Genomic DNA, 14,565 nt, shown 5'->3' on the forward strand with positions numbered 1-14,565 from the left:
CGATCGGCAGTAACTGTTTCTGCACCCGGGACAGTGACTACCGATCTCAATATACATGTATCTGTAAAAAAACATATAAGTTCATACTTACCGAGAACTCCCTGTTTCTGTCTCCAGTCCGGCCTCCCAGGATGACGTTTCAGTGTAAGTGACGGCTGCAGCCAATCACAGGCCAAGCACAGGCTGCAGCGGTCACATGGACTGGCGCGTCATCCAGGGAGGTCGGGCTGGATGCCGAAGGAGGGACGCGTCATAAAGACAACGGGCGGTAAGTATGAATTTCTTTTACTTTCACTAGGGAAAGTGCTGTCCCTTCTCTCTATCCTGCACTGATAGGGAGAAGGGAAGCACTTTTCCCGCAGTCCGCAGCAGCTAGTCCGCATCAATTTTCTGCACATTTTGTGCAGATCCGCAGCCGTAATCCGCAACCCGGATTAGGTGCGGCATTGATGCGGACAGTTGCGGAGGAATTCCGCCATGTGTGGTCATGCCCTTATAGGGGCATTGGTGTTGCCGTTCATTCCATCTCAGCCCTCTGGATTTAGTTGTGAGATTGATACCACATTGTTTATGCCATTATGCTTTATACTATTGTCCAGATAGACTGAATTTGTTTATGCATACCACCTACATACTCATGCCCTTGTCATACTTCATTCATGTACACATGCCCTCTGCATTTGATAGACGTTTTTAGTCGTGCTTTGCATGACTCATCTTTTATATTGTATATTGTGATTTGTTCAATAAAGTTTATAAATTTTTTTCATCATTTGTTGTGTTAATTGTACCCTTTATTCTATAGGTTGTATATTAGACATTGTGTGTCAATGCACCAAGGTTCACTTGGTTTTACTAGGGTCTTGCCCTATATGGTTAATACTGGTACTGTTCACACATGTATACTGGCAAGACTATCTCCTGAATGTACCAATAGGTTCATATAGAAAAAAATGTAGCAATGCAAAACCAATATGGTACATTAAAAAAAAAAAAAAAAGGCCTCAAATGTTTTCACAGCCTTTAAGTTCATAATAGTTTATGTACTGGAATTCATTTCTAAATACATCTGTGCATTTAAGTATCCACTGTCCAATGGTGTATTTACTAGTTGAGGCGGTCCCAATGGACCAATAATCCACTGTTGGTGTTAAGTGAATAAGTTACACATTTGGGAAGGCAAGAGTTCCTAGCTAATTTATTGAAATTATTTCTTTCTACAGACACTGTACAGAAATAAAACGTATTTTAGCATGAGAACTGCAATTCCTAGAATATCCTTTAATTATGGTTGTAGCCTATAATTTGTCATCCCCCCCCTCAAATGCAAATTTCTTAGTGGTTTTGGAAGTCTCTTAATTTTTTTAAATGTAGGTGTTATAAACTAGTAGACACGAGAGAAGCAATATGTATTTTAATGAATCTTTACCAAAGTAGTTAAAATACTGAGGTTTACACAGGGGCTCATGTATGGCTTAGTTATGCCAACTCACATGTGGAATGTCATTTGTATTGGATTAAAATAGAAGTTTGGAATTATGAACTACATAAATGATCTCTCTCAACCATAATTTACAGCTTTGACAAGTGATTGTTCTCAGTCCAGCCCTTTATTATCCTACATCATGACATTTCCATTTTGTTTTACAGCCAGACATTGTCCTCTAATCCCGGGTTAAGAGTGTCCTTATTGAGCATAGTTCATTTGGGTGGGTTCATCCTACTATAATGATATAGCTTTTTAAAAAAATCATTTTTGATCGCCTCTAAAAGGCAGGCTTTTATTGAGTAGTTTGCAATTGAGTGCACAATAGTTGTTTTGATGGTGCAAGTGTCTTTAGATGTACTCTGTAATAAGCAATTCATAATAATAAAAAAAAAAATCTGTTTATTCCAAAAATGCTTTTAAAGAAAGTCCTCCATTCCAATCTGTGTTACACAATACTTGGCGAACTGCACACATTGAATACCTTCAGGTTTTGAAATTGGACTTTGCTCTTGGCAACTAACATATACTTAGGTTATACATTAACAGGATTTTAACACTTTCATGACACTTTAAAATACCTAAATGCTCACACATCACCTCTTGAAATTAGTCTAAGTCCCCATTCACGCGACCGTATATTCGGCCGTAATTACGAGCCCATTCAGTTCTATTGACCATACTTTGTATGGGAGCATGGCACGAAATTCAGGTGGTCGTCAGCAGCCAGCTGTGCCAGCAATTGCGGGCCGTGATCATGGGCACAGTCGTGTGCATGGGGCCTAAGAGTTGAAATATAAATATATTAACAAAATTGTTTGTAGCACAGATGGGACTTTAAAGGCTATCGACACCTTTTTTGATTCGTTTTTCATTTGTATTATGGGTTAATAAAAATATTTGTAATTGTATTTTTTATTAAATTTTGCATGTATTCCAATACATTTCAAGTAGTTTCATGCTGTTCAGAGCTCATTCCGTCCAACCAGATAACTTTCAGCTCACTCTCCAGCCCTTCTTGTCTTTTGAACACTCTTTTTAGCTGAATTGGCATAGTGACATGTCAGAAGTTTTGATTGGTCGGGGTCCGAGCACTGAGATCCCCACCGATAGCTAAAACGAAGCTGCAGAAACGCATTTCAGAATAAGGCTGGGTTCACACCTGTGTTGATGTGTTCCGTTTGTTCTACTCCGTCAGAGGAGCAGAACAAGGGAATCACTAAACCAACTATTCCGTTGCACAATGGATAACGCTGGTTGACTTTAATGGGTTTCATCAGCTTTCCGTCTGGGTGTCCGTGATTTTACCGGACCCAATAGCATAACATGCTGTGCTATTGTCTCCAGTAAACTCCAGCAAACACTGCCCGATCTGCTCAGAGGCCCCTAACGGAGCCTCCGACACAGATGTGCTCATAGCCTAAGCTGTCATGTGTGTGCACATAAGGAATATCACTATTTCTGACCATTTTATGACTAGCATAGGGATTTTTTTTTCTTCAGTTTTCCCCTCTGCAGGCTCTCTCTATAATTCTCCGTTTTCCCTGAGCTAGTGGGCAAAGCCTGACTGCAGATAAGTCTTCTATACACTGCACACAGAGAAGATGAGAATCCTGCTCTCCTATCTCTCACATATATTTAAAAGCTGCAACAGCATGGACAAGATTATACTGCAGTAATGAGCAGTGTAGCTGAGAATACAGGACAGGCGTTTATTTTCTTTTTTCTTTCTTCCTTTTTCTCTTTCGCTCTCCTTTAACCCCCTTCCCGCTCCTTGACGTATTATTCCGCCAGGGTGATCGCATCGTTCGCGCACCATGACGGAATAGTACTACTTTTTACGGCCCCCCTCTTGGCAGACACCGGAGCTGTGACAACTGCTGTAACGTATTCAGTTGCCGCAGATCCTTCCTCAGTGACAGATCGCTTTGTCCCTGCCGATTAACCCCTTAGATGCAGTGTTCAATAGTGATCGCAGCTTCTAAGGGGTTACAACACCATGGACGCCCCGCGACGTGATCCTAACAATGGCCTTTGGCTATTCCATCCACTCAAGCCTAGTAGGTCCTGACGAAGGCAGGACCCACTATGCTTGCTATCAGTGAGTAGCTGACAGCTCTCATACACTGCACTACGCATGTAGTGCAGTGTATTCGAATTACGATCAGGGCTTCCTGCCTTCAAGTCCCCTAGTGGGACAGAATAAAAAGTAAAAAAAAAGTTGTCTAAAAATAAACATTTTAAAGTAATAAGGGAAAAAGGGCAATTTTTACTTTTTCAAGTCCTTAATTATTTAATAAAATAGATTTAAAAAAAAGCCCCAATAAACTATACATAATTGGTCCTTTTAAAGGCCTGAAAAAACATAAGTATTTTGTTATTTATCCCGCACGGTGAACGCCGTAAAAAAATAAAAATAAATTATCAACCATCACTTTTTTTTTTTTGGTCACTTCACCTCTCAAAAAATGGAATAAAAAGGGATTAAAAGGACGCATGCACCCAAAAATGGTACTGATCAAAACTACTAACTTAGTTACACAAAAAACAAGCCCGCGCACGACTTTCTTGATGGAAAAATAAAGTTATGGCTCTTAGAATATGACAACACAAAAAGTAGATATTTTTATTTTTTTTAAAAAAGTGTTTTATTGTGCAAACGCCGTAAGACCTAAAAAAAACAACAAACTATATACATATGGTATCGCCATAATCTGATCGACCCACAGAATAAAGTGAATGTCATTTATAGCCCACCGTGATCGCTGTAAAAATACATAAAAAGCAATAGTAGACTTTCTGTTTTTTCGTCACCACGCCTCTTACAAAATAGAATAAAAAACTGATCAAAAAGTTGCATGTACCCCATGAAAACTACAATGAATTCCTCAAGGAGTGTAATTTCCAAGATGCAGTCACTTTTAAGGGGTTTCCCCTGTACTGGTACCTCAGAAGCTCTGCGAATGCGACATGGCGTCCAGAAACCAATCCAGCAAAATCTAGATCAGCCGTTTGTCCAACCAGCAGTTTATGACCACATATGCGGTATTGCCGTACTCGGGAGAAATTAAATTACAAATGTTGGGGTGTTTTTTCTCCTTTTTATTACTTGTAAAAATTTGAAAATTTGCATGTTTTATCGGAAAAATGTGATTTTCAGTTTTACAGCCGAATTCCACTAAAGGCAGCAGAAAAACTGGGGTCTAAATACTCACTATACCTCTCGCTAAATTCCTTCAGGGGTGTAATTTGCCATGTGGGGTCACTTATGGGCGGTTTCCACTGTTTTGGCATCACAAGACCTCTTCAACTCGGACATGGTGGCTAAAATATATTCTTCCAAAAAGAATGCACTAAAATCCACTAGGTGCTCCTTTCTTCTGAGGCCTGTGCTTCAGTCCAGTACACAGCTGGGGCCACATGTGGGATATTTCTAATAACTGCAGAATATGGGCAATAAATACTGAGTTGTGTTTCACTGGTAAAACCTTGTGTTACAGAAAAAAATGGATTAAAATTACATTTCTGCAAGAAAAAATGACATTTGCAAATTTCACCTCCGCTTTAATTCCTGTGACACGCCTAAAGGGTTAAGAAACTTTCTAAATGTGGTCTTAAATACTTTGAAGGGTCCACTTTTTAAAATGGTCCCCAAAAATAAAGGCTTTTGAAGTTTTCCAGAAAATGAGGAATTGCTGCTTAAAGAGGCTCTGTCACCAGATTTTGCAACCCCTATCTGCTATTGCAGCAGATAGGCGCTGCAATGTAGATTACAGTAACGTTTTTATTTTTAAAAAATGAGCATTTTTGGCCAAGTTATGACCATTTTTGTATTTATGCAAATGAGGCTTGCAAAAGTCCAAGTGGGCGTGTTTAAAAGTAAAAGTCCAAGTGGGCGTGTATTATGTGCGTACATCGGGGCGTGTTTACTTCTTTTACTAGCTGGGCGTTGTGTATAGAAGTATCATCCACTTCTCTTCAGAACGCCCAGCTTCTGGCAGTGCAGACACAGCGGTGTTCTCGAGAGATCACGCTGTGTCGTCACTCACAGGTCCTGCATCGTGTCAGACGAGCGAGGACACCGGCACCAGAGGCTTCAGTTGATTCTGCAGCAGCATCGGCGTTAGCAGGTAAGTCTATGTAGCTACTTACCTGCAAACGCTGATGCTGCTGCAGAATCAACTGTAGCCTCTGGTGCCGGTGTCCTCGCTCGTCTGACACGATGCAGGACCTGTGAGTGACGACACAGCGTGATCTCTCGAGAACACGCTGTGTCTGCACTGCCAGAAGCTGGGCGTTCTGAAGAGAAGTGGATGATACTTCTCGTCAGAACGCCCAGCTAGTAAAAGTATTAAAAACGCCCCGATGTACGCACATAATACACGCCCACTTGGACTTTTACTTTTAAACACACCCACTTGGACTTTTGCAAGCCTCATTTGCATAACTACAAAAATGGTCATAACTTGGCCAAAAATGCTCGTTTTTTAAAAATAAAAACGTTACTGTAATCTACATTGCAGCGCCGATCTGCTGCAATAGCAGATAGGGCTTGCAAAATCTGGTGACAGAGCCTCTTTAACCATGGTTGTGTGCATGGGGCCATAGACATTAATGGGTCTGCAAAAATCCAGGTAAATTGTGGACAAAAGTGTGGTTGTGTGCATAAGGCCTTAGATGGGAACTGCTGATGGTTCTGGGCCCACGAAGACATTAGATTTGATAGCAGATTCATAGGATCTGCCAACTATGTAGGTTAAACTAGCAATGGACGTTAACTTTAAACTAAGGGCATGTTCACAAGCAGTGGCTAGAAGCGTCTGAAAATACGGAGCTGTTTTCAGGCAAAAACCGCTCCTGATTTTCAGACCTTTTTGTAGCAACTTGCGTTTTTCGCGGTGTATTTTATTGGAGCTGTTTTTCAATGGAGTCAATGAAAAACGCCTCAAAAAATGTCCCAAGTGACGTACTACTTTTTCACGGGCGTCTTTTTACGCTCCGTATTTTGACAGCGACGCTTAAAATTAAGGCTTGCGGGAACTGAACACCGTAAAACCCATTGAAAGCAATGGTCCGTTGTTTGTAGGCATTTTGGGGGCGTTTTTTTCAGGCGTAATTCGAGGCGTAAAACGCCCGAATTACGTCTGAGAACACTGCGTGTGAACATACCCTAAGATTCACCACTGATGGGACGTCAGCCGCACTACTAGGTTGCTATAGAAATGCTTGATTTAACACCCTCATTTAGTGTGTAACATATTCCCTTTTTTATTTCCAGATTTAGTATCTGTTTTAAAAAATCCTACATCACCTGCATTGTCATTGTGCCTGGCACCTATTATTTCCAGCCTGAAGACTGGAAGTGTATGATTATTATGGCTGCCAGCTCATGTCAAATCAAGTGCTACTCTCACAGGGGAAAAGTGGGAGGTTTAGTTATAAAAATGATTTCTCACTTCCGAAAGGAAGAGCAATTTCACACCTTTTCTAAGCTTCAACTTGACATGACTGATGAAAATGGAGCTTCAGTTTCTTACCTAGGAGTCAGGCAGTTTTTTTTAATTTATTTTTTCTTATAGTTGATTTGTCTGTCAGCAGAAACTTTTGGAAGATGGACATTGTCCAGTCATAAATCGTTGCATCTTATCTTGGTTGTGTAACTTTGGGCCTGAATTGTGTTAAACTTCCTACTTTTTTTTGCTAATGGACAGAAGCTATGATGTGTGATATTGATGCAACAGAAGCTTTTACTTTGCCACTTTTTTAATACAAGAACCACTGGGCTAACGTCTCCCTATCTGACGCTCGGCTCCCTATTGGCGGCACCCTGAGTCAGTGGGATTGTTACAGAGAATACTCCCAGTTATGGACCAGCGGTGATGTCCTTCCTAGGCTTGGACTTGTTATTCCCCTTCCTCCTTCTTCTTGAATAAGAGCGGGATAGATGTTGGAACTCCAGCTCATTGAAGTACCACCAGAACTTCCTGCAGCAACATCGATACACGTCCTTCAGGCTGCATCATGGAGTACCAGTCCACCCCTAGCTCTCAGATAAATCAATTGTGAATACCCCAAAGGAGAAGTGGGTGATACCTCTCTTGTATTATATATATATATATATATATATATATATATATATATATATATATATATATATATATATATATAATTATATTCTATTTCTTTCTCACTCTTGGTTTTAAAGGGAAGGTGTCACGAAAAAAAAATAGTTGTGTTATTACTTTTAGTATGTCATTAAAATAAATTTTATTTATTTGTGTTGTACTTTTTCTTTTTTTCTTTTTTACTTCTCTATGGGGGCTGCCATTTTTTTTTTTTCATCTGTGTCGATTAACGACACATACAGAGATGGAATACGGCACATACAGCCCCATAGAGAATGCGAACGGGAGCCGTTCCATTCACTACAGCGTACGCCGTCTGTGTGGGAATGGCGCATGCGCCGCTCCCACACAGTCCAAAAGGAAGGTCTTCGGCAAAGCGTCATCCGGCGCCATTTTCATGTGGACCGGAAGCCGCGGCCGGACTGTAAGATGACTACTTCCGGTCACGGCTTCCGTCCATGTGTTCAGAAGCAAGGACTAGGAGCGGAGGGAGCAGCGGGGGCAGGAGCAGGTAAGGGGTGTGTGTTATACTGTCTGATTTACCACTGTATCTAATCCTCCTACACTGCATTCGCTCAAAAAATGGCAGCACACAGTGTAGGAGGTTTGAAGATTCAACCCCCTCCTTTCTCCTGGAGGGGGGATTGTTTGAGGACACTAGAGCGAGTGTGTCTTCTCCAATTTGCAGCATAAAGCAATGAGGTTGCTTTACCACATGCCAATGCTGCAATTTTGGGAATTGCTCCCTCTAGTGACCAGCACATGGAAATGTTATAAATTAGAATCTAATTTATAATATTTCCTGACTTGTGAAAAAATTAGAACAATGTGTAATCATTTATATACTAACAGTTTAACTAAAAAAAACAAAAAATATTTTTCTAGCGACACATTCCCTTTACATTTTGCAGTTCTGTCTTTGTCTCCCTGAGTCTTAAAAGGTAGAAAAATGCACGGTCTGCTTAAAACACCTTCCTGCGCCCTGTACAATTCAGATTCCCAAAGGTATCTTAGATTCACCGTTCCTTCGAGAGTAATTCTATGCTTACACCACATGGGGGGGGGGGGTTCTTCACTAAAATTGTAGTAGATATAGTTGCTTACTTACAACTATTAGACATAGTCTAGATATGGGACAATGATTAGACTACTTCCTCCTAGTGGCTGATTTATCCTTCCCATCTAGAAGTCTAGCCCATAAGAACCGATCTAGTTTTGGCTAAAGGATGAATAATTTTCCAAAAATCAGATTGTCTCTTCATGCAGGAAACCATATCTAGGTATTCTCTTAGATTCAGAGATCAAGTAATCCCATCTTCTACCAAAGAAGGTACTAGATCTAATCATGAAAGTAGTTATCTTCAAGTCAGTAACTTCCTGCACAGTCTGAATGTGTCTTCTAGCAAGTCTTGCTTTCACTGCATTCAAGCCGTCACATGGAGTCAATTTTAGAACATTCTGGAAATGCCTCCCCCCCCCCCCTGAATTGGGACAAACTCCAAACCACCTTAAACAAAAGGTTAAATATTCAATTAAAGGTTAAACACTTTAAAATGGTGGACTTCCTAAGGAATTCTACAGATTCCATCTTGGTTTTCACAGACGCTAGCCAGTTAAGATGGGGGAGCCTCTTGCCAAACAAAAACTTGCAAGATATAAAGTCCAAAGACATGTTGCTAGAATTGTCAAATCAGAATGCTTTAGTGCAGTCTGGGAGACTTTAAAACACTCTGGCTCGTAGCTGAAGGGAAATCACATAAAAACTTTTGTCCGACAACACCACGGTAGCTTATACAGGACAGCAAGGAGGAACTAGATCTTGTCCTTTTCAACGTCTATCTCGCAAGATTTTTGCATGGTCGGATAAAAAAAATCTCCTCTAGGACTCTGTTTAGAAGGCAAAGAAAATCTAGCTGCAGAGTACCTAAGTAGGGAAAATCCAGCTCCGGAATGGTCTCTAAACATGGACATATTTCATCCAATTACATGCCACTGGGGAGATCCACCGGTAGATCTTTTTTTGTGTTTTCTCTGGGTGGTGAAAAGATTGTTTGGTTTTTCTATCACAATCCAGGGGATTCACCTCTAGAAGTAGATAGTCTATCTTAAAAGTGGGACATGGGGATAGCTTATGCTTTCCCTCCTCTTCCACTAATTTACAAAACTCTTCAGAAGCACCAAAAGAGCCTACAACTCTTCTCTTAATAGTTTCCTTTTGTTCCAGAAGAAGCTGGTTTCCCATTATTAAGAAAACTAGCTCTAGACTACTCGATATTCTTGTCATCCAGATGGGATCTTGGGTATCCGGGTCCAAAATACCATCTAGACCAGAACCGTGTTCAATTGTAAGCATGGATCCTGAAATGGCCTTGTTAAAAGGGATGGGGCAGTCTAATAAGGTTATATCTCCCCCTCAACACCGTAGGAAGAAAGTTACTGTTTTTTTATATTTAAACATTTAGAAAATGTTTTTCTTTTGTGTGGGAATAATAAACCAGACCCATCTAAACCTAACATACACTATATGGACAAAAGTATTGTGAAATTCCCGAATTCAATGATTTAGAGGCGTTTCATTCAGTCCCATTCCCACAGATGTATAAAATCTATCACCTAGTCATTCAGTGTGCCTTTTACAAACATTTGTGAAATAATCGGTCCTTCTAAAGAGCTCACTGATTTTTGAGCGTGGTACTGCAATAAAATGTCAAATTTCTTCCTTCTTATATATTCCATGATCAACTGAGTGGTATTATTGCAAAGTGAAAGTGTTTAGGAACCTCCGCAAATCTAGCGAGAAGTAGCAGACCATGTAAAGTTACAGAGCAGGGTCGCCGAGTGCTGAGGCTTATTGTGCATAAGTCGCCAACATTCTGCTAACTTTATAACTTCAGAGTGCCAAACCTCTGGCATTATTAACCGCACCAAAACTGCGCTTCATGCCATGGGTTTCCGTGACCGAGCATCTGCATGCAGCCCTTACGTCAGCAATCACAATGCCAAGTGTCTGATGGAATTTGGTAAATCACGCTGTGACTGGACTCTGAACTCACTCTTTTTCTATCTGGCAGTCTGATGGACGAGTCTCTGTTTGCGAATGCTAGTAGAACGTTGCTTGACTTCATTGTGCCAACTGTAACGTTTGGTGGAGGAGGGATAAGTCTATGGGTTTGTTTTTCAGGTGTTTGCCTAGGCCCCTTAGTTCCAGTAAAGGGAAATCTTAATGCTTCATCATACCAAGACATTTTTGACAATTGTATGCTTCCAACTTGGGAATAGGGATGCACGATGCATCGAAACTTCGATACTGTTTCGATACCGTGCACCCTCAAACTGTTCAACACCATTATTTCATGTGTTTCGATACTAAGCTGTGCGGCCGCACAGCTTAGTATAGCAACACATGAATGTTAGAGTGGGGCTGCGGCTGTACATCTTATGCCCCGCTCCTGAGTCCTGACAAGTGTTCACGTGCAGTCAGAATGATGTATATCCGAACAACTGCTTGTGTACTATCCATACACAGGCTAATGTACTGTAATATAGATATATGCAAGTGCAATAAAGTGTAAAAAAAAAACAACACACACATTACAATAAACATTAAAATATATCTCAATACATAAAATATACACACATTCAGTATTGTTGCGACCGTAATAACAAATTTATAGCCATTTTATGCTTACGCTATTATAAAATAAAAAACTGCTTTCACTTATTAATGTGAGGCACGAGGTATTATGAATTTTGAACATCCATGTGCCTCACATTAATAGTAAGTAACCCCATCATGTACCCCACACATTAACCCAATGTTGTCCATTATGACTGAGCAACATGATGGAATTAATTACTGTTAATGTGAGGCACATGGAAGTTCAAAATTCATCACACCGCGCGCCTCACATCAGAAAACTGAAGAACTTCTTTTTTTTTTTTATATTATTGTTGGCCAAAATATCGTTTTATTACATAGTTACATAGTTTGTACGGTTGAAAAAAGACACATGTCCATCAAGTTCAACCAAGGGATGGGAAAGGGGAAGTGGGATGGGAAAGGGGAAGTAAAAAATTTCTACACATAGCAGTTAATATTTTTTTGTTCTAGGAAATTATCTAAGCCTTTTTTAAAGCCATCTACTGTCCCTGCTGCGACCAGCTCCTGCGGTAGGCTATTCCATAGATTCACAGTTCTCACAGTAAAGAAGGCTTGTCGCCTCTGCAGGTTGAACCTTTTTTTCTCCAGACGGAGGGAGTGCCCCCTTGTTTTTTTAGTGGGTTTTACATGGAACAGGATTTCACCATATTTTTTGTATGCACCATTCATATATTTATATAAGTTAATCATGTCCCCCCTTAGTCGTCTTTTCTCAAGGCTAAATAGGTTTAGTTCTTTTAATCTTTCCACATAACTTAGATTCTCCATGCCCCTTATTAGCTTTGTTGCTCTTCTTTGTATTTTTTCCAACTCCAGGGCATCCTTTCTATGAACTGGAGCCCAGAACTGGACTGCATATTCTAGATGAGGCCTCACTAATGCTTTGTAAAGTGGTAATATTACATCCCTGTCCCGCGAGTCCATGCCTCTTTTGATACACGACAATATTTTGCTGGCCTTTGAAGCAGCTGATTGACACTGCATGCTGAAATTGAGTTTATGATTTACAAGTACACCCAGATCCTTCTCAACAATTGACTCCCCCAGTGTAGCTCCCCCTAGGACATATGATGCTTGCAGGTTTTTCGTACCCAGATGCATAACTTTACATTTATCTACATTAAACTTAATTTGCCAAGTGGACGCCCAAACACTTAGTTTGTTTAAATCTGCCTGCAATTCACAAACATCTTCCATAGTCTGAACTATATTGCATAGCTTGGTGTCATCTGCAAAAATAGAAATAGTGCTATTAATCCCATCCTCTATATCATTAATAAATAAGTTGAATAATAGTGGTCCCAGCACTGAACCCTGGGGTACACCACTTATAACCGGTGACCATTCAGAGAAGGAATCATTGACCACAACTCTCTGGATACGGTCCTTGAGCCAATTCTCAATCCAATTACAAACTATGCTTTCTAAACCTATAGTCCTTAATTTACCCATTAGGCGTCTATGGGGGACAGTGTCAAATGCCTTTGCAAAGTCCAAAAACACTAAATCCACAGCGGCCCCTCTGTCTAGACTTCTGCTCACCTCTTCATAAAAACAAATCAGGTTGGTTTGACAACTTCTGTCCTTAGTAAAACCGTGCTGGCTGTCACTTATAATACTATTTATTGTCACATAATTCTGTATCGAGTATCACAATACTACATGAAGTATCGGTGTCGAAGTCCAAGTTCTGGTATTGTGACATCCCTACTTGTGAATAGTTTTTCGGGAACACTTTTCTGTTTCTATCAAGACTGTGCCCCAATGCACAAAGCAAGATCCATAAAGGCATGGGTGGGTGAGTTTTTGGTGTAGAAGAACTTGACTGGCCGCACAGAGCCCTGACCTCAACCCCATTGAACACCTTTGGGAAGTACTAGAATGGAGAATGCGAGCCATGCACTCTCATCCCACATTGGTGTCTGACCTCACAAATGCTCTTCTATATTAATGAGTGAAAATGCCCGCAGACAAACTCCAGAATCTTCTAGAAAGCTTGAAATGGAAGCTGTTTTACCTGCAAAGGGGGGGGGGGGGAGGGTGACCTATGTCATATTAATGCCTGAATGGTGTCCTAAAAGCTCCTGTAGGTGTAAAAAAATATATATTATGTCAAATTCTGGGCTCTCAACGAAGATTTTGACCTCTGACCTAATACACTTAATGTTGATGTATCTGCCCTCCGTTCTTTCTTTGATTGCTCTGTGGCAGAACTTAGGTGGATTAAAATATTCATTTCTGCTGACTTTTTTATATTAGAATGTTTTAGTTTCTCACAGGAATTTAATCGGGATCTTATCAACTTTAACCTCCAGCCCCTTTAAACCCAATCGGAAAACTAGTGCAAAACGCACTACTCTCAAGATGGCATTTATAGCTATAACATTGCCAGGAGACTAGGAGAAATACAGACATTCTCCATTGTAGAGCCATACTTATCTATCCTGCATTCTGACATCAGAACAGTTTTTTTTTTTTTTCTTTTTTCTACCGAAAGTTTCTTTGGACTTTCATACATCTCAAGAAATTGCTCTTCCCTCCTTTCGGGATCTGAAGTATATTAACAAACAAAATTGTCATTCTATGAATGATTCTACATTTTCTAGACACTTTAAAATCCTGGAAGAAGGACATTAGCTTGCTTGTCCATTCCTGGGACAATCAAAAGGGGGAAAAAAAATCTAATTCGATTGCACGCTGGATTAAAGAAACCATCTCTATGCTATATTTTCTTAGACAAAGGTTTCTGAAAAAACGTAGAAATTTAATTTAAGCCTCTTGGGCAGAGAAATCTGGTGCATCGCCTGATCAAATTTGCAAAGCTGCCACTTGGTCAACCTTGCATACATTCTCAAAACCCTACAGGCTGGATGTACTACACATATACAGTCAGGAATTAAACTTTGGACACTGACCTTCAGGCTATGTTCTTCTGTTTGTTTTTGTGAACTCCTATTGGTACATCTACTCGTGTGCCGTCTTGGGGAAGGATATGGAAAATAGGAATTTGTACCTACTGGTAATTATGTTTCCATGAGTCCTCCATGATGGCACAGGGATCACCCCCCCCCCCCCCCATATTATGGTAACTTTTTAAATATTGCAATTTTTGTTATGTTTACATATGCTGTCCGGTGAATTAGTTTGGAACTACTGGCGGGAGGTTGAGGAAGAGACCCTTAAAACGCTGTTTCTTCCCCCTACAGAGGTCAAGGTTCAATCTCCTTATGTGCTGTCATTGGGGACTCCTGAAGATCAAAATACTGGTAGGAACGAATTCCTATTTTTGCACA

General features: G+C 40.4%; 1 protein-coding gene across 3 annotated transcripts in view; it reads left to right on the forward strand.

Moving 5' to 3' along the window:
* Positions 1 to 14,565, forward strand: part of PLXNB2 (plexin B2) — a 292,432-nt gene that overhangs the window by 43,043 nt on the left and 234,824 nt on the right. Inside the window, exon 2 of one of the 3 annotated variants that reach the window (XM_075857182.1) lies at positions 14,479 to 14,565. The exons of the other annotated variants lie outside the window; for them this stretch is intronic. The gene's annotated coding sequence lies outside the window, so the exon portion shown is untranslated. The remainder of the gene's footprint in view (positions 1 to 14,478) is intronic. 3 annotated transcript variants of the gene reach the window in all.

Source organism: Rhinoderma darwinii, chromosome 3 (genome assembly GCF_050947455.1).
Source record: "Rhinoderma darwinii isolate aRhiDar2 chromosome 3, aRhiDar2.hap1, whole genome shotgun sequence".
In the NCBI taxonomy this organism is placed as follows: domain Eukaryota; kingdom Metazoa; phylum Chordata; class Amphibia; order Anura; family Rhinodermatidae; genus Rhinoderma; species Rhinoderma darwinii.